We start from the raw sequence: 24,367 nt of genomic DNA on the forward strand, positions 1-24,367 counted from the left end.
TTAGAGAACATCTCCTCTCATAGCAACACTACAACAAGTCTTGCTGATCTTAGCACTCACCAGCCGTCCTAAACGGACACGTAACTGTTAAAAACAGCACTCACTGATGCACTTATTCTTACTGTACTTATTCTTATGTTTTTTTTAAATTGTCCTAATATTGTTGAGAATCGCTCTAAAACTTAAACTGTTTACCATGTTGTTAGTCGCTTTGGTTAAAAATGCGTCAGCCAAATGTAATGTAATGTAATGTAATGTAATGTACAGTGAAGCATGGTGGTGGCAGCATCATGCTGTGGGGATGTTTTTCAGCGACAGGAACTGGGAGACTAGTCAGGATTGATGGAAAGATAAATGCAGCAATGTACAGAGATATCCTGAAAGAAAACCTGCTCCAGAGCGCTCTTGACCTCAGACGGTTTATCTTTCAACAGGACAACAACCCTAGGCACACAGCCAAGATACCCACAGAGTGGCTTCAGGACAACTCTGTGAATGTCCTAGAGTGGCCCAGCCAGAGTCCACACTTGAATCTAATTGAACATCTCTGGAGGGATCTGGAAATGGCTGTGCACCAACACTCCCCATCCAAAGAAAGGTGTGCCAAGCTTGTGGCTTCATATTCCAAAAGTGCCACAATAAAGTATTGATTGAGCAAAGGCTGTGAATACTTATATGTACATATTATGTTTTCGTTCTTTATTTCTAATAAATTTGCAAACATTTAAAAAAAAAAACTTTTTTCATGTTGTCATTATGGGGTATTGTGTGTAGAATTTTGTGGAGAAAATGTATTTTGGAATAAGGCTATAACATAATAATAATAATAATAATAATAATAATAATAATAATAATAATAATAACATAACGAAATGTGGAAAAAGTGAAGTGCTGTGAATACATACAGTACAGTGGGCGTCGCTTTCAAATGGCCACGTCAGTCACGCATTACGCGGCGTGAAGCTGCAAATGGCTACGTCAGTCACGCATTACGCGGCGTGAAGCTGCAAATGGCCACGTCAGTCCCGCATTACGCGGCGTGAAGTTTCAAATGGCCACTTCAGTCGCGCATTACACGGTGTGAAGCTGCGTGAAAATTTAGTACCACTTTCAGCCACTGTGCGTCGCTCTGCCACTGTACATCGCTCTGTCAGTAGCCTGACTGCCACCCCTTCTGAAAAAGCAGGAGGCTACCGTTAAACATAGGCTATTTGTTGCCGAGAGAAATCCAAGCCTACAAATTCAATAAAAAAATAAATCATGCATAATTAAACATTACCTCGATTTAGGCTACTTGGGTATGGCTTAAGGCTTGACTACACGGTGGTAACGAAAATCGAAATCTGCTTTTGATAGCCTACCGGTGCCGCTCCACAAAAACGAAAAAATATATTAATTTGCTGTCTACGTTATTGTCAGTGTTGGGGGTAACGCAACTACGCAAATCAAAACAGTGTCTTGTGTGCTAACTGAGCCAGTACGGAAATAACTGTAGCCTTGGGTAGGCTTCTGCAGAAAATGTTGTTGGCGATTTAATACTATCTAGTAACGTTTTTACCAGGCTAGACAACTATGACCCACGTTTTGGTTTCGTAAATTTATTTGCCCTACTTCTTGACTGCAATGTAGTCAATTGACTGCTTGACGTGTCATTTTTATTTTTCTGTACAATACAACAAATACATCTGCTTTATGCCGCAGAATTACATTCATATTTGGCTGACTTCTGCAGACGCGCAAAAAAACACTGCCACTTCCCTCCCCATATTCCAAGATCAAGATAGTAGCCTATACAAAAAGTACTTCATACTATCATAAAAAATTGTTAAAACGAATAGCTATTTGCAATTTGACAAAACACTGGTCCTCATTTTGCGAATGCGAGGAAGATATGAGCCTGTTGCATTTAGTTAGATGTCCGAGTCACGCATAATGTTTGAAAACCACTGGCTTGTAATCACAATAATTTAACACACAGTTGGACAGTTGGATAGCCTACTTCATCATATTCCCATGCCTACATTTTGGTGAGTAGCATAGAGATCGTTAAAAACAATAAAGTATGGCTCTCCGTTTGGGACATCGAAAACATATTTTTAATAGGGTAGACTACCGTCGGAGATGCAGACTTGCAAAGGCCTCGGGATAACACGTTATCTCCACCATCATCAGTCAATGCCCCTTTGATCAAAATGGGGAATGAAAGCAAAAGTTTGAGAACCACTGGCTTAACAAGTTACCTGTAGTCCAAAACACACAGAATATTGCAACAGAAAGTGTTGCAATATTCTGATGATATCGGCAATGATATCGGCAAATGTTTGTTTTCCAAAGTAAGAATTTCTCTTCACCATGCACCTTCGACAATGAATAGCTCCTTACACTTGTTACTGTTAAACGTAGGCCTAACTGGTATCATTACAAACATTATTCTGTGTTAGACTAGGCAGGATTTTGGAAAATGTGCTTATTTAAAGTCCCGAAGGCAAATCATGTTAATTTTTGGCATACAACATTTTTAGGGGTTTTGAAGGGTGCTGAATTCAAATCTTCTGTATGCCAGGCTCAAAAATGTCCCATAATGCCTCAAAATGGAGAAATCCAATATGGCCGCCGCCGCCAGGTCAAAATCGAATTAATCACTTATCTTTTAGACTGTACAAGGTAGAAACCTGAATGTAATGTGCTTTTATAGGTTTTCACATATAGGGAATTCAATGTCATGCTCAGATTTAAGATCAAGACTAGAGAAAATGCTTGAAATTAATGTACATGGTTAAAATTGTTGTCTCGGATAATGAATAATTCATGAAAAAAGAGGACCATGAAACAGGTTGATGGCTTTCTGAAGAATTTACTTGAAACATGTTTAGAAGCAAGGTTGATTACCATATTTCAATTATATATTTATATTATTTATCTGTATTTATCTATTTATCTGTATTTTAACTATTTATTTATTAATGCATATTTACCTATTTATTTAGTAATTAATCCATTCTGTTCTAATCAATTCTTTAAACTTCTTGGTATGAAGAGGTAGGCTACACACTTAGGCTATCCTAATCATCCTCATCCTCCTCCTCTCCAGCAGTGTTCTGACAGGTGCTGCTGCATAACATGCAACTTTTCCTGCAACTGTAGCACTGGCTTAGACATCCCTTGACGCAACCACAGGAGGTGATCTCCTTACAAGCTTTTGGAATTGGTGAGAGATAGTAGCTGTGGCACTAACTGATCATTTGGATGGCCTGATAAGTGTGTGTTGTGTTTGGGCCACCAACATGCTTTCTTGGCGCCCCCCCCAGTCGTGCATGAATTGTTTAATTATGCCTACGCACACAAGGGACGCCCCCCAGTCGTGCATGAATTGTTTAATTATGCCTACGCACACAAGGGACGCCCGTTGTCGTTTTTTCTCTGGTAAACGTGCGGGTTCTCCTGTTTCTGAGGGTCCGTCAAGGAAGATGGCAAGAGTAGCCAGGGCGCTTGGGGAGTCCTCAGCAGCCTTACAAGCCTCACTTTTTTCTCTTAGCAAAAGGCCTGCAGTTCCCCAACCTGCTCCTTCTACCAGTCCGCATGAGCTGAAGGAGGAAGATGAGGAGGCCATTGTGGACGTTGAGAGGGAGAGGAGCTACCTTGTGCACTGCCCTGTGTAGCCAGTCCCGTGGGAGGCGAGCTGGCCCGTCTGTTTGAGGAGGTCGTTGGCAGGGCATCCAGGGCTCTTGATATTCCCCTTCCAGAAAAGCCCCTTGCCTCTGCATCTAGGTTCCACACAGACATGACTGAGCGCCCAGTGGCGGCGCTCATTTCCCTCCTACCAGACTTTAGCGACTTGTTCTGTCACCAGTTTTCCTCCCCAACTACTTTTCATAGGTGGTCTGGCCAGGCTAAGGTGCTTTCCAACATGCACGGTGAAGGGCTGATAGGTTGTGGCTCGCTCCCCCCAGTGGATCAAGCTTTGGAGCCCCTCTTCAACTCCCCCAACTCCCTCTTTGGTGGTCCCTCCTGCCTCAGTGCCAATGGCAGGACTATGGAGGCTCTGCTGGGTAAGCTGCATAGGCCCATAGTGATGCAAGCCTGCCTGGCTAACACAGCGGCCATTCTGTCCCTGTATGTTCGACACCTCTCTGGTCTCTTGCAAAGCAGTGCCGGTGATCCCACTCTTTTGATAGAGCTCCAGTCAGCCTCTGTGTACCTCACTGCAGTGTCTAAGGAGCAGGCAGTGGCATCGGGCCGCTCCTTGCCTCAGTTCTAAGTAGCTAGACACCATCTCTGGCAGTCTTAATCTCAGCTCCAGCAGGCAGATAGAGAGCGTCTTTTGAGAGTGCCGGTGGAGCCTGGGTCCATGTTCGGCCCACAGCAGGCGCGTGACAGCTGGCCCTGTGCAGAAGAGGTGAGAGGGTCTCTTGGCAGGCGTACCAGGGGCGCTAAGCGCCCTAGAGCATTCACGCCTCAGCCAACACCTACCTTGGGGCATCCGTCTTGGGGGCCGACTGATCTCATGCAGCGGCTTCAGGCATCCCAGGGGCGGGGTACCTGCCCACAAGCTGGCCGGGGGGGCCAGCGTGCTAGTGGCCGTGGCCTCTCCAGGCGCCCTTGTCGTTCCTGACAATCTCCGAGCCAGCCAGCCTCACCTCTCAGCTCGATGCATTAAGGCTTGGCTGGAGCAGATCCATGGGTGCTCTCCACCATGACCCACGCTCAGACCTTATGTGCAGAGCTGTCCACCCTCCTGGACAAAAGGGCGATAAGGGAAGTGAGGAGTTCAGACCCCCAAGCGGGGTTCTTCTCCCGTTATTTTCCTGTACCCAAGCACACAGAGGACCTTCGTCCTATTTTAGACCTCAGGGCTCTCAACGTACACCGGTCTCTGAGGTGCAGGTTCATCACAGTTCCGAGGGTGCGGCAGGCCATCAATGCAGGGGACTGGTTTGCTACCATCGACCTACAGGATGCTTATTTTCAGATACCCATGGCCAGGGCATTGGCAGTTCCTGAGGTTTGCGTTCGAGGGTCAGGTCTTCGAGTTCCAAGTTCCCCCATTTGGAATCTCTCTGGCCCCCCGAACCTTCACCAGGTGCATGGAGGCAGAGGGGGCTGAGGATATTAAACTATCTAGACAACTGGCTCATCTGTGCAACCTCAGAAGTGCAATGCCACCTACACGTGGCCTTGCTGTTGAAGCACATTCAGGACTTGGGCTTGCGCCCCAATCCCAAGTAAAGCAGGCTTCAGCCTTCCCAGGTCACCACCTTCCTGGGCATGGTCCTGGACTCCAGGAGGGCAACCGTCTCAATGTCTCAGTTGCTTCACGTTGCACGCCCAGGTGGAGTGGAAACTCTGCCTTCGCCTCTTGGGCCTTATGGCCCTTCACATGCGCCCAGTCCAGAGGTGCCTGTTGAGCCTTTGTCTGTGCCCCCAAGGGCCCTCCCAGGCCAAGGTGACTGTGTCCCGCAGGCTTCACAGGGCCCTATACTGGTGAAGAGATCCCGCCAACACCGAGAAGGAGAGTGCCATGGAACCAGAGATTCGTGACTGGGTCGTATTTACAGACGCATCCCCAGTAGGCTGGGGCGCCGTTCTCGATGGTCAGGGCATCAATGGTCTCTGGACAGACCCTTGGCTATCCCAGCACATCAATGTCCTGGAGCTGAGGGCTGCTCTCCTCGCCCTCCGACACTATCTACCGTGGCTAAGATGTGATGGTGAGGACCGACAGCACGGTGACTGCGGCCTACATCAACAGACAGGGGGGCTTGGGGTCTCCAGGTCTTTGCAGCCTGTCGACAGACCTGTGGCTCTGGGCTCATCCCCTGTTCAGCTCTCTCAGAGCAGTTCATGTGGCGGGGGCCTTGTATGCTGCGGCCAACATCTTGTCAAGAGGGGGCCCACATCCCAGAGAGTCGAGGCTCTAGTTAGCTTCTTCCTATTCACAAAGGCTAACTAGCTAACGTTTTTTTAGTTTCTTACGATATATTAATTATTCAGTTAGCCTATACATAATCCTCACATAACAATATTCACATGCTATTATAAATGTATTACATGGTCCTAAACAAATTGTTGTGATATTATGTTATAGTTTACCTGTTACTGCTGAGCATCATGTGAGAGGAGCGACATAATTGCTAAAAAGTGCCTCCTCAGTGTATAGGTAGAGGGTGTGGCCTCATTCAGGGTTACATATGGGTATTTGGGTGTGTAGGGGTACGGGTAGGGGTGGGATGGGCAAACATGTCATCATAGCACACTGACATCAAAACAATAGGCTCAGGTACAATATTTCAATAGTAGGCAAATCTAGTAGTAATAGCTTAAGAGTTTCAAGCATTTTCTTCAAATACTAAATAAATAGTTAAAATACAGATAAATAATATAAATAGATAGTTAAAATATAAAAATATAAAAATAAAAAACATGTTTAAAGTAAATTCTTCAGAAAGCCATCAACCTGTTTCATGGTCCTCTTTTTTCATGAATTATTCGTTATCCGAGACAACAATTTTAACCATGTACATTCATTTCAAGCATGTTCTCTAGTCTTGATCTTAAATCTGAGTATGGCATTGAATTCCCTATATGTGAAAACCTATAAAAGCACATTACATTCAGGTTTTTACCTTGTACAGTCCTAAAGATAAGTGATTAATTAGATTTTGACCTGGCGGCGGCGGCCATATTGGATTTCTCCGTTTTGAGGCATTATGGGACATTTTTGAGCCTGGCATACAGAAGATTTGAATTCAGCACCCTTCAAAACCCCTAAAAATGTTGTATGCCAAAAATTAACATGATTTGCCTTCAGGGTTAATTTATTTTCAAAATTGACCTAGACTATGTCCTAAAACTGGCATATTTTATGGCATTTTGTCATGTAAGGTTGTTGCAAAATCTAGAGAAATGTGTGAGGTGGTCAGCGGGGGACAATTGAGACACACATTGAATTGTGTTATTACTTGAACATTCCACACTATCCACAGCTGTGGTATCGGGGGCAGGAGGATTACTGTTAGCGCAGGCTTTATATAGAATTCTTCAACAGAAGGCCTGCCTCGAATAAGTCTTGCCCAAAATAAAGGCCTATGGTTAGAGCAGCCTACAGTAAGTAGGTTAAATAACAGACCCGCCACAATGTGCGGTATGATGCTTTTTTACGAGCAAGATGTTTTTGGTGCCCTATGCACACTGCATGTTCTTAAATAGCAATGATCATCAGTAATATTCGACCATTATTTTGTGTAAATGGACTATGCATTGGGTTAGACACCAGGGGCCATATTCACAAAGCCTTTTATCTTACGAGGAGTAGGCTACTCCTAAATAGCAATAAAATATTTTAGCTAGGAGTTTCTCTTATTAAGTTATTCACAAAACCTTTCAGACCTACTCTACAAATAGCCTAGTAGCCTAATGAAACATACAGATTGATGTAGTATCTTTGTAACATTATTAAATGAATCTGTTATTATGCCTACGTTTGCAAGAGAACATTTTAATTTAATTCACAATAATGTTACATTTAATTTACATGTTGACAATGAGTACCCTAGTTTTGGTTGTTGTTGGTGGCGTTATTGCATGTTAGTTATGCCTACAATGCAAAATTGCTTCCTCACGATTGGAAGCTCCTGTAGCCGCATAGGATTTGCCACAAAAAATGCCACAAAAACCGGTTTGTGAATAGGTCTGTGAGTTAGGAGTCCTCTCAACCTCTTTTAAGCTGTCACAGAGGTGGGAAGGTGTAATTTGTTGGGGGCAGGGCCGGATTAACTGGGCACAAATGTCTGATGGCCCCCCCTGCCCCCCAGCCAATATGAATCGGGTGGTCAGTTAATAGGCCTATATTGTTAAGATTTTTCTTGCTGTGACGGTCAAGACATGACCGCACAGGACGCATCTTCCCTCCATATCAGTGGTTATGTACCCACACATGCATACACAACATTAACGTTCACTAAATGACTTTTACATCACATTATGGACTGTTACCTTATGGATGGCAGCGTTGGGAGAGCATAACTTTGTACCGATCTATGGACAGAATGAACTGCGTCGGTGTGGCGACGGCAACATGCTGTTGCGCAAGAGTATAACTTCGGGCCATAGCTACGTGCCTAGCACTTTGGACGTTCGCACTCACCTAACACTATTTCCCATAATGTGGTAATGTTTCATGTAATGTATGACACAAGACAACTATCTGCTATGTTTGCACATTTATTGTTAACTTAAGTTAGACGCGTAAGCTTGAGTAAAACATGAATGCTATGCAGACATAAAAGTTAGGGGAGAGCCGGGACAGTTGAAACACTTTTTAATTAAACGTAATTTACAAAGCGATCGTACCACACTAAAAGCTAATATTTGGTCCCTAGTAACCTACATCTGTCCTCTGTCAAATACAAATGCATTTATTAGCTTTGAACAAAACCGTTCAGGAATTATTACAACAAAAGTGGGACGTGCGTAATGTTTCATTCGTACCTCCTGGTCGGGAAAGTTGAAACAACATAAGGGGACGAATGAAACATACAGTTTAAGCCATATAAACGTCCAACAACTTCGAAATTTTACTACATATCATGAATGGTACTCCCAAAAGGTTTTATTTTAGATAGATTGTTGCAGGGCTATACGTCTTTGTGCATGTCTGTTAACAACTCATTGCCATCCTCATGAAGCGTGTCTGAAGCGGTGTTTGAAATATCATGTCCTGTGGATGATTCTGCCATGTTTATAGCTAGAACGGTAAGCTTTCCCATTTATATAATGTTTATATTGTTGAACATGTCGTTTCACTAGGTTTTTACGTGGGTTAGGCCAATGCACATCCAAATAAGTAGGCTTAACGACCCACCGGCCGTCAGTCTCCATAGGATAACATGGGAAAACTCAACCCCCTACCTGGTGGGCCCAAATGTATTTTAATCTTCCTAAAACTGTTTTTCTATGTCTTACCTCCATAAATGATTGTTTAAACACAGCTTTTTGTGCATTTAATTAAAATACATGGAGTTACAGCCTGGACATGTCACTATAGCTTGTTTTGCTTTCCATGTAAACAAGCATGTGATATGAAAGTCTGGGATTGTGGAGAACACTAAGTCAAACCTTTAAATGAAAAACACTCATTGATAATCGAAAAAAATGTAACCGCTAATGAAGTTTACTTTTGCGCATCAAAACTCGTTTATCGCCAGTAACTCCGTGATAAAATGACATAGCAGGAAGATATTTGGCTGATAGAAGGAGGTTAACATGCTCTATGTTTTGACCGAAGGACGTCGGTCTATCATCATTACACTCGGAGAAAACTGGATTGTTTCATTCGTCCCGGCTCTCCCCTACCGACTGTTGTGTTGTCTTGTTCTGGCTCTGAATGTCCGGTGGCAAAGGGGGCCGACGAGACACTACAGACGATTTATTGGTTCCGGGCGGCATTGAGCCGTGCCATTCTGTTTATTGCTGTGGGGGACGTTCGCGACGGTCCTGATCAAACCGCCGCGATCTTTATTCTTAACACCAGCAATAGGGTGTACTATTTAGCAATTTCTTTTGATATAACTGCTAGGGCATAGGTCACATCTGTATGCTTGTGATTCAGGATCTGTCTTGTCTTCCTGTAGTAATTGATTGTGTATTGTTTCCCTGTCTATGTGAATGGTGCTGGTTGCCAGGTATATGTACCCCTCTGTTTCATTTGATGTGAGTCTTGATGTTGTTGGTGATATGCAACGTGAGTGTTACGACCCTGTAACTTGAAAATAGTCACCTGTAAACTCTATTGGAATTTTTGAAGAGCTATTGTTAGTTGTTTTTCTTTATTAGTTCAGTAATTGTCCTATGGACCCCTCTGCTTGTATTGTTTGCAAGCCACGTCATTAAATTTTTGGTCCATTCTCAATCACTGCCTCTGCGTCCTTGGCCACACCCACTTTGATTGAAGGTAACTCCGCTCGGTACTGTGACACTTGCCATCTAAGGCACAAGCGCATCTGTGAGGCCAAGCCTCACCAAGTAGCCCGTTTGTTTACAACTAACATTACATTTAATTAAACTGCTTATAGGCTATGCCGAAAAAGTTTTCAACATTTTGAATATTAGTGTCGGGTGAATTAGGAAATTTTCTCAATTATGGCTGAAAGCTGCTTGGGACCCCCTCCCCCCATCAAGTAATATAACCATACAAACGTGCGGCACTCATTGTTTCAAAAGGAGTAATTTCGGGTTTGTCGGAACTGAAGAGCTGTGGACGGCACGGCACGGCATGCCCAATGAAAATAAATTAACGCAGCGCAACACAACACAGACCCCGCTTCTCTCGCGTCAGTCACTGACAGTAGCCTAGAATAAATGCATGGGGAAAAACACTTCCTCATGACAAAGACATTGTAAAACACTGAAAGTTAATATTTTGTCACTAGGAACATACATATGTCGTCGTGAGGTGTCCTGATTGTGTGTGTGTGTATGTGTTTGTGTGTGTGTGTGTTTGTGTGTGTGTGTGTTTGTGTGTGTATACTATCTTTCATGTCTACATCCCTCTGTCTCTCTATCCCTCTCTCTCTCTCTCCCTCTACCCTCCCCCTCAATCTCTCACTATCCCTCTCTCTCTCTACATCCCTCTCTCTTTCTCTCTCTCTATCCCTCTTTCTCTTCCTCTACATCCCTCTCTCTCTATCCCTCTTTCTCTCCCTCTCTATCCCTCTCTCTCTCCATCTCTCAGCATCCATTATCTAAAGAACTAAGCACCATCCACACATGGGATCACACAATCTGCTGTGTGTGTGGTGTGAGTGTGTGTGTGTGTGTGTGTGTGTGTGTGTGTGAGTGTGTGTGTGTGGTGTGAGTGTGTGTGTGTGTGTGTGTGTGTGTGTGTGTGTGTGTGTGTGTGTGTGGTGTGAGTGTGTGTGTGTGTGTGGGGTGTGTGTGTGTGTGTGTGTGTGTGTGTGTGTGGGGTGTGTGTGTGTGTGTGTGTGTGTGGTGTGAGTGTGTGTGTGTGGTGAGTGTGAGTGTGGTGTGAGTGTGTGTGTGTGTGGTGTGAGTGTGTGTGTCTGTGTGTGGTGTGTGTGTGTGTGTGTGTGTGTGGTGTGAGTGTGTGTGTGTGTGTGGTGAGTGTGAGTTTGGTGTGAGTGTGTGTGGTGTGTGTGTGTGTGTGTGGTGTGAGAGTGTGTGTGGGGTGTGTGTGTGTGTGGTGTGAGTGAGAGAGTGTGTGTGTGTGTGTGTGTGGGGGGGGGGTGTGTGTGTGGTGTGAGAGTGTGTGTGGGGTGTGTGTGTGTGTGGTGTGAGTGAGACAGTGTGTGTGTGTGTGTGTGGGGGGTGTGTGTGTGTGTGTGTGTGTGGTGTGTGTGTGTGGTGTGAGTGTGTGTGTGGTGTGAGTGTGTGTGTGTGTGTGGTGTGAGTGTGTGTGTGTGTGTGTGTGTGTGTGTGTGTGTGTGTGTGTGTGTGTGTGTGTGGTGTGAGTGTGAGTGTGTGTGTGTGTGTGTGTGTGTGTGTGTCGGTACACACTAACTCACTCCTGCTGTTTTCTCTTGAATGCCTGCGGGCCATTACCCAGAATTCCTCTGTCCTGAGCGGGTGCCTTTTGGTGCCAGATTAGTTTAGGTCACATGACAATGCGTGTGTGCGTGCAAGCGTGTCTATCTATGTGTGTGTGTGTGTGTGTGTGCGCGCGTATAATTATAATTACAATTACAGAGAGAAGAGAGAGAGAGTGTCAAATAATGATGCCTCAATCAAATGAGCAAACAGCAACTAAGCATGTCCAAGAAAACACATGCTCCACAATGGCAAGGACACACACAATAATGTGCACACACACACACACACACCGCCTTGGCAAAACAAGCCTGCCGCCTTAACTACGTCGTCAAAAAAACAAAAAAAAAACACTTCATTCACTCTCAGTGTATAGATCAGGACAGACTTGCGGAACAGGCTGCAGGTCAACAGTCTGACAGCCTCCATGAAGATAAGCATTAATGGTCCAATAGTAAAACAGTACAATTACCAAAGGGCCCTTGAAATTATCTTTTTAAAGCCAAGGAGGATGGCTTGTAACGATGCTAGTTGTCACCTCTGCCATAAGTAGTGGCTGATCACATTTGCACATTTTGTTGTTTTGCACTTTCTTTTGCACTTGTTCTATAGTTTGTAATAGTCTTTGTTAAAATTGCACAAATTACACAAATATTTTGAAATATTTGTATACTGTTGTATAGTTTGTTTGGTGTTGTTACTTTGTTCTTTCTTAACTGTTATTTTGAGAAGCTGGTTATTTATTTATAATGTAGTGTTTAATAAATACAGTGGGCAGTGCTTCGACTTGGCCAGCTTCACTCGCGGTCCGCGCGTGGGATCACGCGGTATCACGCGACTTTAATTTGTATTTTCCCAGTGAGACGCTGCAACAACCCAAACAACCGGTAGATGGCTCAAGTGAGCAGGGTGTCTCGTAAAAAGAAATGGAGCCTGGAAAACCCTACACAGACTTCACTACAGACTTTAGCAGACGGGTTTAGAAATAATTTAATAGCCAGAAATATGCCTGCCCTGCCCTAATAAAGAAATATTTGGTTAACTGCGAGTGAATCCCGTTTGCAGCCGTAGAAGAAACGCAGGACAAATTAAACATTCTGGTTTTCTCCGAGTGCAACGATGATAGACAGACATCATTTGGACAAAATATAGAGCATATTAACCTCCGTTGCTCAGCCAAATACCTTCCTGTTACGTCCTGTTATCACGGAGTTACAGGCGATAAACGATGTTTTAAGGTCACAAGTTTACTTCATTAGCGGTTTATTTTTTTGATTATTAAAGAGTGTTTTTCATTTAAAGGTTTGACTTCGTGCTAGGGCTCTTCCCAATCCCAGACGTTCACATTGCATGTTTGTTTGTAATGGATGCAACCGGGAGATAGGCTACACGTTTGACGGCAATGAGTTGTGAACGGACATGAACCAAGACATATAGCCCAGCAGCAATCTAGGGACTGTTCGTTATTTATTGAAGGGGCCACCGAAGGAATTTTGAGTGCTTCAGTCAAAAGTTGCATGACCCTCCCTTGCCTGCTAGAAAATTCTGACCCTCCAACAGAATTGTTAAAAAAGACATGACCTTCCCCTTGCCAATTGTCGCATGTCTTCCGCCCGCGCTGCTTTGCGCCACAGCCACACACTGTGATAACTCTTAAATCAATCTTTCGTGAGCTTGCATGCTACCAGTCCTTCCTTTTCAAATGTGTTGCGCCTGTTTGCACAATTTCACAAATAATCATATGTGATTAATAATATGACAAATAATCCCTGTGCATGGGGACCGAAACAATGCATGCCAACTTTTTCCATGTTTATCACGTATTTTAACTTTCCCCCGCTGTCTTGCCGTAGAATAGGCTATCAGATTTTAATACTCTCATAACAGCCCTGCCATCGGGCCTGTCTCTGTGTTGCCCTGTTGCTACCCCTTGCCCTTCCAACGAAACAGATGTCTTCAAATCATCGTTTTCCTTGCTTGAATGTCATAAACATACAACTTTATGCAGCAGAATTACGCATAGGCTACTTGGAACATAACACATTTGACAAAGGACAGATGTATCGTAACACCCCCAATTATCACCACTTTTGTTCAGAAATTCTAAAACAACGATGTTTTTTAACACTTCAAAATAACATTTGCTAAATTAACCTTACATTTTTCAGTAGCCATAGGTGTGTAGATTTGAACAAAATCTGGTTTGGTTCTTAACGGCACATGGACGGCAGTGGCGCAAAAAGTGGGTATGTGCTATATGCGGCGCATAGGGGCGCAGCTCCATGGGGGCGCCAAAGCGATGGTAAAAAAAAAATATATATTTGGTATTTTCTATATGTAGCTACTGCTGTCCGTTTCTAAATCATTTCAACTTTTTCTCAATGTTCTATAACATTTTAGAGGACTAACAGGCTAGAGTAGGCGCCCTATCTCATAAGATTCCATTATAGAATTTTGACATAGAAGAGGGAGTGGGGGCCCCGTGAGCGCTGGGCAAGCAGATAGGGCTACGAGGAGTGAGTTGCCGTCTGGAAAAAGATGGATACAGCAAAAAAAAGCTGTTGACGACTAAAAATAGAAAAAGAAAGAGGGAAAAGGAGATGGCATGTCAAGGGATGCAACAGCAGTTAAATAAGTGGACGGTGAAAGGCAACAGGTAGGATTTAAAGTGATGACGTCTGTACTTGGAGGCTTGCAAATATGAATGTTAACAGACTAACTAGCGTTTGTTAAGCATAATGCCGATTGAAACATAGCCTATTCCATTCAGATAGCTAGGTGGCTACCATGCTCATACTGCACTTTTAATGGCCAACTGCAAACAGAAATGTCATGCTAGCAGTAACTCATTACATTTTTCCATATCCTATCAATGCAAACAAACAAGGCTAGAGTGCCTATCAGCCTTATCCATTGTGAGCATTAGCTGGCAAAAGGACGTTATGAGAACCGTTTAGACTCTCTTAAAGTGGCAATGCACCATTTATCAATACTTATCAATAACATCAAGTTAAACATCAAATTGGCAGCATTTCTTTAAAAACATATTCAATAGACACTAATACACAGTAATAGTGTAAATTATTGGTCTTTTGTTTTGCTTTAGTTTGTGTTTTTTTTTTTTTTTTTTTTTGGGGGGGGGGGAGCGCCAATATTGTTGTTGCATACCCCTCAAAAATGGGTAGTTGCGCCCCTGATGGACGGTTAGACCGAGAATTCTTGTCGTGAAATTAAAATTCCACTGGAGCTCGGGGACCGACGGTAATAGTGGGAGTTCCGATATGTTGCTAGTGACAAAATATTAACTTTCAGTGTTTTACGATGTCTTTGTCATGGGGAAGTGTTTTTCCCCATGCATTTATTCTAGGCTACTGTCAGTGACTGCCGTGAGAGAAGCGGGTTCTGTGTTTCGTTCATGTCAGTGAGTGACTGACGCGAGAGAAGTGGTGTCTGTGTTGTGTTGCATTGTCAAAGTCAAAGTCAAAGTCAGCTTTATTGTCAATTTCTTCACATGCTCCAGACATACAAAGAGATCGAAATTACGTTTCTCACTATCCCACGGTGAAGACAAGACATATTTTACCAATTTAAGTACACAGACAAACATAACATTCAAGTAAACAAAAAATAAGTAAATAACAAAAAATAAGTAAATAAGAGGGCACATACAATGAAGAAATAAGAGCAGCAAAAAATGGTTGAAATTGTGCATAGACAGTCAATAAAAAAGTAGTGCAAAGTCAGGCCAATAAAAGGCTGAGGTAGTTCTGTTTGACCTAAGTAAGAAAGTGGCATAGTGGTGCAAGTTATGTAAGAGCAGCAGAAGTGTTGTGTTTCCAGGACAACAACAACAAGTTGCAAAGTGTACAAGTGTGCAAGTGGAGTAGTGCAAGGCGGCCATTGTAGGTCCAATGTCCAGGATGTTATGTAGCTGAGGGTGGAGGGGGGAGAGGGGGGAGAGAGTTCAGCATCCTAACAGCTTGGTGTATGAAGCTGTTGGTGAGTCTGGTGGTGCGGGAGCGCAGGCTTCTGTACCTCTTCCCAGAGGGCAGTAGATCAAACAGATTGTGAGCGGGGTGACTTGCATCACTCACAATTTTGGTCGCCTTGCGGGTGAGGTGGGTGGTGTAAATGTCCTTCAGGGAGGGGAGTGAAGCACCAATAATCCTTCCAGCTGTGTTCACTATGCGCTTCAGGGCTTTCCTGTTGTATTCAGTGCAGCTTCCGCCCCACACAGCGATACAGCTGGAGAGGATGCTCTCAATGGTGCCTCGGTAGAACGTGGTCATGATGGCTGGTGGAGCACTTGCTCGCCTGAGTTTCCGCAGGAAGTACAGGCGGCGCTGGGCTCTCTTCGCCAGTGATGCAGTGTTGGTGGTCCAGGAGAGGTCTTCACTGATGTGCACCCCCAGGAATTTGGTGCTGCTCGCTCTCTCCACCACAGCACCGTCGATGGTCAGTGGCAGGTGTTGGGTGTGACCTCTCCGGAAGTCAACAACAATCTCTTTGGTCTTGCTGACGTTCAGCAGGAGGTTGTTGTCCCTGCACCAAGTGGTCAGATGGTCGACCTCCAACCTGTATTGAGTCTCGTCGCCCTTGGTGATGAGACCCACCAGAGTTGTGTCGTCAGCAAATTTCACTATGTGATTGTTGCTGTAGGTTGCAGTGCATTGCGTTGCGTTAATTTATTTTCATTGGGCATACTGTGCCGTGCCGTCCACAGCTCTTCAGTTCTGACAAAGCCAAAATTACTCCTTTTAAATGAGTGCAGGAAGCGCATTTGTATGGTTATATTGCTTGACGGGGGGGATCCCAAGCAGCTTTCAGCCATAAGGCTACTTTGAGAACATTTCAATTCACCCGACACTAATATTCAAAATGTTGAAAACTATTTCGGCATAGCCTATAAAGCAGTTTAATTAAATGGAATGTTAGTTGTAAACAAACGAGCTACTTGGCCTCACAGATGCGCTCGTGCCTTAGATCAGGGGTCCCCAACCTTTTACTTACCATGGACCAGTTTGATTCCCTTTTTTTTTTTCACGGACCGTGGGGGGGGGGATTGGGGGTTCGGGGGTTCCATGTTCCATATGTGTTGTGCATGCATTACTTGAAAAGAACTAGCTCCAGTTATGTATGAACAGTGAAGGTAACGAACTCTTAAAAACGTGAAAAACGTGAACTTGAAGAAGTGAAAATGGAACAATATGAACTATGAAAATTGAACAACTTGAAGCTACATCTATCAAGTGTGAACATGCTTAACAACATATGGGAACAAAACATGGGAACTAAACGTGCATTACGAATATAATCAGTGGGAGCCCTGTGCTTGTTTCCCTGCAACAAGACAGTGACACCCTCAGTGTGTTTGAAATGTCCAGTCGATTGCGCAATTTGGTTTTAGTTGCAGTCATTGCAGAAAAACCGGCCTCGCATAGATACGTGGTGGGAAATGGTAGCAATGTTTTCAGCGCTTTTACGGCTATCTCGGGATATTCTGCTTTGGTTTTGATCCAAAAACCCGCCAGAGAGGTTTCCTCATACACACTCTTATGACCACCGTCATTTGCAATTTCGATCAACTGCTCTTCCTCCTGCGCTGACATGTTAGGACTATTCGGGATATTGACAAATGGGTTGCGGACCCACTCATTGGTTTGCCGTGGATCTTTGGAGGATGGGAAGTAGCCTAACGCTCAAACTCATTTGAAAGCGCAACAAGGTAATCGCGCACCAGCTGCAAGAGAAAGGGCCCTGTCTCAGTCTCTCCCAAAAACCCCACTACTGTTTGGAACATATCAAATACACCCCGTCCCCATTCGTCCCCACAAATCAAGCTTGACTTTATCTGCCATTTTAAAGACAGTCGTCATTCTCCCCTGGAGTGACAGGTTGAGGTCATTAAGCAACCCGAATATGCCACATAGGTAAGCGAGTTTTGACACCCAGTCCTCATCACTAAAATGTGCAGCTAACGGTGACTTTTTTTCTGTAAGAAATCTCTGCAGCGGCTCTCGCAACTTAAACACCCTGGCCAGTGTCTGCTAAAGATGCTTGTTTTTTGTTGCTCATTCTAGCAGTTTAGCTAACTTCGTGTGACACTACCTTTCGCCAAGAACTGATCAAGTGAAGTGAGCTGACCTGAGGCTGCGCAGCGCTGAAGGCAATATGTAAAGTGTTGAAGGCGGGACAGACGTAAGAAAATAGACCTTGCAAAATGCAAACATGCGTGCAATCAAACAACTGCATATAGGCCTATGCCATGTAAAAACGTCACATTATTGCGAATTAAATTGAGTTTAGTTTGCATGCATTTTTTTTAAACTCATGTCGTAGGCTACGGCCGGTTAGGAATGTACGGGCCGCGGCCCGGTGGTTGGGGACCGCTGCCTTAGATGGCAGGAAAAATCTTCAGCCTATTAACTGACCTCCCGATTCACGTTGGCTGGGGGGGAAGGGGGGCCATCAGACATTTGTGACCAGTTAATCCGGCCCTGCCCCCCAACAAATCACACCTTCCCACCTCTGACAGCTTAAAAGAACTCACAGACCTATTCACAAACCTGCAGCATTTTGCCGTGTTTTGAAATCCTATGCAGCTTTCAATAGCGATGAAGCAATTTTGCATTGTAGGCATAACTAACATGCAATAACGCCACCAACAACAACCAAAACTAGGCTAATCATTGTCAAAATGTAAATTAAATGTAACATTATTGTGCATCAAATTAAAATGTTCTCTTTTGCAAATGTATGCATAGTAACAGAATAATTTAATAATGTTACAAAGATACTACATCAATCCGTATGTTTCATTAGGCTACTAGGCTATTTGTTTTGCCTTATTCTTGATTAATTTAGGCTAGGCCTTTTTATTCAGGGGCCGTATTCACAAAGAATTTTAAGGCTAAAAGTAGCTCCTAACTGGCGAATTTAGGAGCAACTCCTAAAAATAATGGGCGTGTCACTCCTAACTTTAGGACTCCTAATTTTTTTCACAAAAAGTAATTCACGAAGCATTTTAGACACTAGCACTTAAAAGTCTGGGGGAGCTTAAAAGAAGTCGAGAGGACTCCTAACTCACTAAGACCTATTCATAAACAGCTTTTTGTGGCATTTTACGCTGCGATGTTTTGAAATGCGCTATGCGGCAACAGGAGCTTCCAATCGCGAGGGAACAATTTTGCATTCATAAAAGGAATGCAATAACGCCACCAACAACAACCAAAACTACTTATTGTTAACATGTAAATTAAATGTAACATTTCATTGTGAATCAAATTAAAATGTTCTCTTTGCAAACGTAGCCTAGGCATATGGTGACAGATTAATTTAATAATGTTGCAAAGGTACTGCATCAATCCATAGGCCTATGTTTCATTAGGCTACTAGGCTATTTGTTTTGCCTTACTCTTTATTCATTTAGGCCTTTTTATTCAGTTATTAATCATCTTCCGTCCTTCTCACTACTTGTGTAGCGCACGCATTCTCCGACCTGTCACCTGTCACTCATCATCAGAAGAGAGGTGTTTGGAATCATTCCCGCGTTACAATCGTCAGCCAATCAAGGTGGTCACTTCAGTCAAGCTCGTGCATGAGTAATGACGTCATCTATAGCAACAAAGACTCACTCCTAGTTTAGGAGTTGTCTGAAAGGCTTTGTGAATAACTTTTAAGAGAAAACTCCAAGCTAAAATCTTTTAGTGCGATTTAGGAGTAGCCTACTCCTAGTGGTAAGATAAAAACCTTTGTGAATAGCCTACGGCCCCAGTTATTCATCATCTTCCGTCCTTGTGTAGCGCACGCATTCTGAGACCTGTCACCTGTCACTCATTATCGTAAGGGAGGTGTTTGGAATCATGCCCGCGTTACAATCATCAGCCAATCAAGGTGGTCACGCTTGCCCATTTACACAAATTAATGGTCGAATATTACTGATGATCATTGTTATTTAAGAACATGCTGTGTGCGTAGGGCACCAAAAACATCTTGCTCGTAAAAAAGCATCATACCGCACATTGTGGCGGGTCTGTTATTTAGCCTACTGTAGGCTGCGCAAACCACAGGGCAAGCCTGCATTCGAGGCCTTCTCTTGAAGAATTTTATATAAAGCCTGCGCTAACAGTAATCCTCCTGCCCCTGATAGGCCTACCACAGCTGTGGATATGTGTGGAATGTTCAAGTAATAACACAATCCAATGTGTGTCTCAATTGTCCCCCGCTGACCACCTCACACATTTCTCTAGATTTTGCAACAAATTTACATGACACAATGCCATAAAATATGCCAGATTTAGGACACAGAATAATGTTTGTAATGATACCAGTTAGGCCTACGTTTAACAGTAACAAGTGTAATGAGCTATTCATTGTCGAAGGTGCATGGTCAAGTGAAATTCTTACTTTGGAAAACAAACATTTGCCGATATCATCGCCGATCATCAGAATATTGCTCTGGACTGCAGGTAACTTGTTAAGCCAGTGGTTCTCAAACTTTTATTTAATTCCCCACTTTGATCAAGGGGCATGACTGATGATAGTGGAGATAACGTGTTATCCCGAGGCCTTTGCCAGTCAGCATCTCCGACGGTAGTCTACCCTATTAAAAATATAAGTCCCAAATGTCGATGTCCCAAACGGAGAGACATAGGCTACTTTATTGTTTTTAACGATCTCTATGCTACTCACAAAAATGTAGGCATGGGGACATGATGAAGTAGGCTATCCAACTGTCGTGTGTTAAATTATTGTGATTACGAGCCAGTGGTTTTCAAACATGCGTGAACCGGACATCTAACTATGCAACAGGCTCATAATGTCCTCGCATTCGCAAAATGAGGACCAGTGCTTTGTCAAATTGCAAATAGCTATTCGTTTTAACGAATTTTTATGATAGTATGCTTTTTGTATAGGCTATCTTAATCTTGGAATATCGGGAGGGAAGTGGCGCGTCTGCAGTCAGCCAAATATGAATGTAATTCTGCGGCATAAAGCAGGTGTATTTGTTTACTGTACAGAAAAATAAAAATGACATGTCAAGCAGTCAATTGACTACATTACAGTCAAGAATTAGGGCAAATTAAGACACTGTTTTGATTTGCGTAGTTGCATTGCCCCCAACACTGACAATAACATAGCAGATTTCGATTTTCGCTACCACCGTGTAGTCAAGCCTTAAGCCATACCCAAGTAGCCTTAATCGAGGTAATGTTTAATTATGCATGATTTATTTTGTTATTGAATTCATAGGCTGGGATTCCTCTCGGTAACAATTATGTTTGGTAGCCTCCTGCTTTTTCAGAAGGGGCGGCAGTCAGGCTACTGACAGAGCGATGTACAGTGGCAGAGCGACGCACAGTGGCTGAAAGTGGTACTAAAGCTTCACGCAGCTTCACGCCTCGTAATGCGCGACTGAAGTGGCCATTTGAAAGCGATGCCCACTGTAATTGTTAAATATACAGAGTGTATCGCACAAACAAGACGCCAACACGCACCACCCACACCCCCCCACCGACGGCAACCGATACAAGAACCCCCTATCCCCCCCCCCACCCCCCCGCTCGGATGGCAACCGATACACCAGGCCAGACCCCCCCACCCACCCCCCCGGGACCTACGACCTACCACCTTGACTAACACATTTCCTGCGGGAAACCCTGCACACACACAAATCAATGCTTTGGAGGAGGAAGGAAACATAGAGAGAGATCAATAGTAAAACCAGTGAGTACACAGAGTATTGAGCTATGAGTGTGTGTGTATGTGTGTGTGTGTGTGTGTGTGAGTGAGAGAGAGAGAGAGAGAGAGAGAGAGAGAGATATGAAGTCCTCTGAAGTCAGCTGGTGTGTGTGTGTGTGTGTGTGGCAGGGATGTCAGGAGAACTGATACTTGCGATACCTTTCGATTTTACAATAAAAAAACACTGACGATGGCCATTTTTTGGAAGCACCGATGCCAGCATAAGCAGTGTGTGTGTGTGCATGTGTGTGTTTGTGTGTGTGTGTATGTGTGGGTGTGTCTGTGTGTGTGTATGTGTGTGTGTGTGTGTGTGTGTGTGTGTGTGTGTGTGTGTGTGTGTGTATGTGTGTGTGTGTGTGTGTGTGTGTATGTCAGGGTATATACAGAAATTCTTAACTTGAATTTAATACCTTTTAATACCTTTTTTAATACCTTCACAATATTTTTTTAATACCAACACGACTTCGAGCTGCAACTAGCGGCAACCTTTCGAAATTCAGTGTTGGGGGTAACTAATTATAAAGTAAAGGATTACTGTCATTTTGTTACTTAACTTTCTGAGTAAGAAAGTGTAGCAATGCTTACAATTCAAATCAAGTATCTATTATTACAGTTACTGGATACTTTGTTCCTTTTTTGCTTCAATAAAAAACACTGGCCTATACACAATTATTTGTTATTTAATCCTAACCCAAGATAAAAAGTGATTTCATTGTTATGTGTAGGAAGAGCACACACCACTTCTCCAGCACTACACGTTCTTTCACTGTCATTCTATCTCAATCAAGACAAAATGACAAATGAAAATCAGAAAAGGTTTACTGGACTTTCTTCCAAATAGGCCCATGACCATACGCAGTACACACACCCTTGCTGTCTCATATAATTTGCCAGTCAAGGTATCACATTCAAATATAGGTGGTCACATTTTACAAAAATACTAATTATTAATAATAATAATACTTTTGGGCCTGCATGCTCCCCGTGACGAAAATTTTGAAAAATAACCCCTTAAATGGCGACTTCTGGGGAATTTTGTGGAAACTAATTGACAAATTGACTTAAAATATATTATATTATAATATATTGATACCATATTACAATACAGCCTATAAAAACCTACACAGGTTGTAATATTCAACTAATTTTAAGCAAGTCTATTGGGACTTTGATCTCATCACATACTACATCAAGGGAGTAAGCCTATAGCTCCTGAGCAAGCTTTGAATAATGTAAAGGTAACACCTGTTAAACTAACCTTAACATGACATTTACTGAGGGAAGAAAATTTTAAATCTTATAGCCTAAACAAAGCAACACTGTCAGGCCTATATTTAACCTCTATTCTGTAGTCAAGGCAGGGGTAGCTCATGGCAAATAACCCCTTATAACATGTGCATATGTTTACATGTTATATTCTTGTTTTTTCCCCTTTCATTTAATTATATATTTGTTTGAATGAAAAGGCCTTCTGCCTTTATGGGGACTTTTAATTTGAAAATGGGTTATTGTGATACTGTATGTAGGCCTAGTTTAGGCTATGTCTGCTGCTCTTACAGCCTGTCATTGAAAACGCGATGGCGCAAATTATTACTTTTTTGGATGACAATGACCGATAGTAGCGTAGACATACTGATAGCTTCAATGACGCATATTTATGTGGAGAGACAGTAGCCCTACGTGGCCGATGAGCCACTGAGCCAGGCAGTCGACTCTTCCACCTCTGACTACGTCCACACATTCTTGTTTGCTGGCTAGTAGACTCCATATGTGACCTGACGGCATTCACTCCCATCCAGGTGAAATTTATTGTCTTTTTACAGACGTGGCAATAAGCCTCTTGGCTGTTGCCAACTAGCCTAAGCCAGTCTTTGAATCTCGAGTCCTCTAACCACATGTCCGAAAAATTACATTTTCCCATGAATTCATCAATGGTAGCAAACTTTTGGCAACAAGTTTGGCAGTAAGCCAGCCGTATATCCAGTTTGAGCATAGAGTTTGAGGGGTCGCTAAAAGTTTTTACCGCGAACGCACACTGACATATCGTTCTGGTCCTACTCGCACATATAATTAATATAATATAAATTAATTCACACAAATTTTAGGAGATAGGCCTGCACTTAACACAAATGGAAAACCTCATAGTTAGTGGTTCGAAAATTTAATACCTCATCAGATGACGTTTATTACTTTTTAATACTTTTAAATGGCCTTAAATTTGGCTTATTTCATTTACTACCTTTTAATACTTTTTACAACCCTGCGGACACCCTGGTATGTGTGTGTGTGTGTGTGTGTACTCACAGCCATGCATGTGAAGACCAGTGTTTTTTAACCTTTTTTGAGCCATGGTACATTTTGTTACATTAAAAAATCCTGCGGCACACCAGCAACCAAAAATGTAACAGCATTACACACTGTAGCCCAATACAGCATTACACACTGTAGCCTAACACAGCATTACACACTGTAGCCTAATACAGCATTACACACTGTAGCCTAATACAGCATTACACACTGTAGCCCAATACAGCATTACACACTGTAGCCCAATACAGCATTACACACTGTAGCCTAATACAGCATTACACACTGTAGCCTAATACAGCATTACACACTGTAGCCTAATACAGCATTACACACTGTAGCCTAATACAGCAGAAATAATGCCAATTTAGTTTCTCCATTTGTTTATAGATCAGTTCAGAGTCTGCATGAAGTATTTCACAATTTCAACTCAAATTCTGCTGCTCTTATTTTCTTCATTGTATGTGCCTTCTTATTTTTACTTTTTATATTGTTTACTTGAATGTTATGTTTGTCTGTGGACCTAATTGGTAAAATATGTCTCGTCTCCACCGTGGGATAGTGGGAAACGTAATTTCGATCTCTTTGTATGTCTTGACATGTGAAGAAATTGACAATAAAGCAGACTTTGACTTTGACTTTGAAGTAGCCTACTCATCCATCACTGTTTTAGTGTGTGTGTGTGTGTGTGTGTAGCCTACTCATCCATCGGTGTTTTAGTGTGTGTGTGTGTGTAGCCTACTCATCCATCGGTGTTTTAGGCCCTACGGCTTTTCAT

At 43.1% G+C, this 24,367-nt stretch overlaps 1 protein-coding gene across 2 annotated transcripts in view; it reads right to left on the minus strand.

Annotated features, from left to right (window-relative positions):
- Window positions 1-24,367, minus strand: part of adka (adenosine kinase a) — a 168,974-nt gene that overhangs the window by 55,861 nt on the left and 88,746 nt on the right. The gene's annotated exons all lie outside the window — the stretch shown is intronic.

Source organism: Alosa pseudoharengus, unplaced genomic scaffold, assembly GCF_046254945.1.
Source record: "Alosa pseudoharengus isolate Yale_2024_CS ecotype anadromous, Long Island Sound unplaced genomic scaffold, YU_APseudo_1.1 YU_APseudo_1.1_scf_15, whole genome shotgun sequence".
Lineage (NCBI taxonomy): Eukaryota > Metazoa > Chordata > Actinopteri > Clupeiformes > Clupeidae > Alosa > Alosa pseudoharengus.